Here is a 4,113-nt window from a genome sequence, read left to right as displayed (position 1 = left end):
AGGTCACCTAGCCCAACCGCCCTGCAGCGAGCAGGGACACCTTTAACTCTAGATCAGGTTGCTGAGAGCCCCATCCAACCTGACCTTGAAGGTTTCCAGGGACGGGGCCTCCACTACCTGTCTGGGCAACCCGTTCTAGTGCCTCACCACCCTCACTGGAAAAAAACGTACAAACATTTCAGATGCGCTCCAGTGTACTCAGTACATCGTGAGCAGAGCGAAGGCTCTCGCTAGCACAGCGTCCCTCAAGCAGTGACATACCGTCCCATAGCTTAGCACTAGTAGGCCGGATTTTATCCCTCCCCGCCTTCAAACCTAGTTTAAAGCTCTTTCAAGCAGCACCGCTAATTCGTGAGCAAAAATACTCTTCCCCCCGTTTGAGAACGGTGAATCTCGTCAGGCCCAGCAGGCCTGGTGTCGCACAGGCCACCCCATGATTGAAAAAGCCCAAACTCTGGCAGCGCCGCTAGCCTCGGGGCCAGGTAGTGATACGCGGCGTCTTGCCTGTTTTCATGTCATTCCCTAGAGCTGGGAGGACAGAGGAGAGTCCTGCCTGCGCTCGTGATCCCGGTCACCAATCTCCCCGAGGCCCTGAAGTCTCTCTTGACCGCCCTTGGGCTTCTCGTCGCGACTTTGTTGGTACCCGCACGAAAAAGCAAGAGCTGATAATAATCTGAGGGCCGTACAAGGCTAGGAAGCTTCCTGGCGACGCCTTCTACCCGAGCCACAGGGAGGCAGAACGCTTCCCCAAAAGGCAGGCCTGGTCGGCAGAGCAGGGAGTAGTGAATGAATTCTTTATTTTGCTTTCCCTACTAACCTGTCCGCTCCCAGCCCACGCGTTTTCCCGCTTTTGCCCGTCAGATTCTCTCCACCATCCCACCGGGGGCAAGGGATTGAGCTGCTGTGTGATGCCAAGCTGCCTGCTGGGATTAACCCGCCGCGCCTGGGAAGCCAAAGCCCAGTGAATTGTGAAACCAGAGCCCAGTCGCCCGTGCCTGCCTTCCTCCCCAGAGTGATGCACAGACACTCACAGAGGCGGCGTCTGTGCGTTTAAACGAGTCCTTTATTGGCATCTTTGCACAGGGTCAAGCTCCCAGAGGGAAGGGACTCTCCCAGAGAGGGAGGGCGGGTGGCTCTCCAGGTGGTAACGGGAGTCTCTGTTGCCAGGCTCCTTGCAACGGCCGCTCCAGCTGCATCGGGTCCCACTGCCCGGAACCGCGCTTTTGCTGCGGAGCTGCGGGGCAGGTGTGGCAGCAGTTCCCGCTGCCGACTGAGCAGCGTGTTCTCCGTGTGCAGCGTGCCGGGTTCTGCAGCACCAGCTCCCCGGGGAGCGTCTAGGAAGCACAGATTCTCCACCTGGCCCCCAGTGAACACACAGAGGCACATCAGCGGTGCCTCTCGCTTGGTCCCTGCACAGCCGGAGGTGCCAGCAACAATTTCTGGGCCCGTGTGAAATGCCATCCTGGCTGGCCCCAGTGCGAGGGGGAAAGCAGGGCAAAACTCATCCTAGTCGCCACTGGTAGCTGTCCCTGGCTGCTGTGCTGGGGACTCCATCGAGAGGAGAACAGTGCCGCCCTTGGCAGAGGGCTGCTGCACGGGGTTTGCCCTTTCCTTTCTGCGTCCCGCATTCTTCCCTCTGTCTCCGTCCTGTGTGAGGTGGCCGTCTGCCATCAGCTGTGAGTCCCACAAACACAGCCCCGTGCCATGAAGACCTCCTTCAGTGCCCGTAGAACAGCAGTCTTACGAGCCGGTCTTGCAGCTCATCGGACTCACGCAGCGCTCGGCACGGGCGGCTGGATCCTGTGCCAGGCGCTGGAAGAGGTTGGGTGCTCGGCCGTCTGGAAAGCTGGGAGCAAGGATGACGTCGTCGGGCATGTTCTCATTGCCAAAGAAGAAGTGGTCGAGGCGTTTCTCCTGCAGGCAGCAGCGCAGGTAGCGCATGATACCCTGCAGCCGCAGCAGGAAATCCCTCCTGCGCCAGCCTGACAGGGGTGCGGTGGTCAGGAGGTGCATCACAGCTGTCTTCAAGGCACAGGTGGAAAAGCCTGTGCCCGCCAGGGATCGGGGCAGAGCTGCAGGCATTTGAGGTGGAAGCTGTTATGCGGGGGCCTGCCTGGCCGTATGCCTGAAGACCTTCACCTCTGCATCAGCGTAGCTCTCTGGCCACGTTGTGCTTGGGGTGAAGATGGCCTCTGCAGTCTGGCTGCTCAGGAAGATGTCCGAGTCGCCTTGCTGCACCCCAAGCATTATCTCAATGAGAGGGTTCTCCCGGAGGCATTCGTCAGCTAGCAGCTTGCAGGAGCGGCTGGAGGGCAGCACCTTCGTATTGTGGGCGACGCGACCGAGGCACTGCCACCCGGGCTGACCTGACGAAGCTCTGGAACCAGCGGGCAGTTTTCTGCACATCTAGGTAGGAGCCAGTGCAGAGGGTGCCTAGGAGGCTGGGACCCTGATTTCTCCTCAGCTCCTCCTTGGGGTGGTGGAGGAAGCACAGCAGGTTCTCCACCAGCTGCTCCCTCGTGCAGGTGCACTCCAGCTCCACGCGGAGGCAGGAGTCCTTTGCCTGCATCTCCCCCGTGTTGCCCAGCTCCAGGTGGAAGGTGTGCCCACAGCGGGGCTGCAGGGGCACGAGCAGGCGGGAGACAGCATCATCCCCACGGGGACTGCAACCTTCAAAAGCACTGCCCACCCCGATGGCTGGTTGCCGCACCGGGAAGAAACTATTTGACAAGAGCACCTGGAAGACACGGAGGAGGTCGGCCACCAGCTTCGCCCACCACCTGGCTCCTGTACGCCAGGTGCTGCACTGGCCACTGGATGCGCTTTGCAAAACTCCCGCCGAGACCCCTCTCATCAGCAGGATCTTCTCCTTCACTTTCTTCCTCCTCCTGCTCTTCTTCCTCCCCCTGCTCCTCTTCCTCCCGCTGCTCCTCTTCCTCCTCCAGCTCTGTGCTGCTGCTGGAGCTCTCCCCGTCGCTGCTGCTGTCCATCCACGTCGTGGATTGTTTTCCTGAGCCACCAGCAGAGCCCGAAGAGCAGGACAAGGACTCCGGCAATCAGCCAGAACTGCCACTGCTGCAAGGCAGCCAAGAGCTGGCCTCCCCAGGCAATGCTGCGCGGCTCCTGGCTCCTCTGCTCCAGCTCCTGCAGCAGGCGAGTCATCTCGGCGTTGAGCCGCTCCGCACGCTGCTGCATGCGCTCGCGCGTGGCCTCATCCAGCTCGTCACCGACCATCTGGGGGAGCTGGAAGATGCTTTGCAGAAGCACGGCAAGGACTTTTGTGGCAGCCATGGCCTGCAGGAGGAGGGAGAGCAGGGGTTGGCTGGGTCCGGGAGGGAGAGAGCTGGTGGCGGGGGGAGCGGGGAGGGGAGCCGCAGGGAGCTGGGGGCAGGTAGGCGAGGGGGCGAGGCAGCTGGGAGGCAGCAAGGCCCGAGCCCAGCCCTGGCAGCACCGTGCCTTGCCCAAGGCACTGCCACGAGCGGCTGGGCTCTCGGTGCAGGGTGAGAACCCACCGTGCCGGGGGCCCGCCTTTCTGCCCCGGCCCTCGTCCAGCCCGGCTTCCCGCCGCGTGCGCACTCACCGCTGTCCCAGGCCGTACTGGGGCAGCGCTGCCTGCTGGCGCCTTTTATAACCGCCCCCCATTGTGACTCGTCCCCTATGCGCCAGAGCGCATCACAGGCACGCCCGCCGGCCAGCCCCGCCCTTCGGCCCCCCCGAAGGCCCCCCCTGCTCTACTGGCTAAGGCTGGCCTAGAGTGAACTGCTTAACCACAGGAGCTTGCGTGCTGCTTTCTTTTGGATTTATTATCGTCGGCCTGCCACGGCAATCTCATAGTCACAGAATATCCTGAGTTGGCAGGGACCCACGAGGATCATCAAGTCCAACCCGTGACTCCACCCCGGGCAGCCTTGAAGTTAAAGCGTATACCTAGGAGCGTTGCCCCATCGCTTCTTGAATACCAACAGGCTTGGGGCCATGACCGTTTCCTGGGAGGAGCTTGCTCCGCTGCTTGCCCGCCCTCTCAGTGAACAACTTTTTCCTAATACCCAATCCGAACTTCCCTTGAGGCCGCTTGAAGCCATTCCTTTGCGTCCTACCACGGGCCCCCAGAGA

At 61.5% G+C, this 4,113-nt stretch overlaps 1 pseudogene; it reads right to left on the bottom strand.

Moving 5' to 3' along the window:
• Window positions 1–3,291, bottom strand: part of LOC142593819 (inositol 1,4,5-trisphosphate receptor-interacting protein-like 1) — a 13,117-nt pseudogene extending 9,826 nt beyond the window's left edge.
• Window positions 3,292–4,113: the final 822 nt, after the last annotated feature.

The sequence above is a fragment of the Pelecanus crispus genome, chromosome 6 (genome assembly GCF_030463565.1).
Source record: "Pelecanus crispus isolate bPelCri1 chromosome 6, bPelCri1.pri, whole genome shotgun sequence".
Classification (NCBI taxonomy): Eukaryota; Metazoa; Chordata; class Aves; order Pelecaniformes; family Pelecanidae; genus Pelecanus; species Pelecanus crispus.
This window is presented reverse-complemented; position numbering and strand designations above follow the sequence as displayed.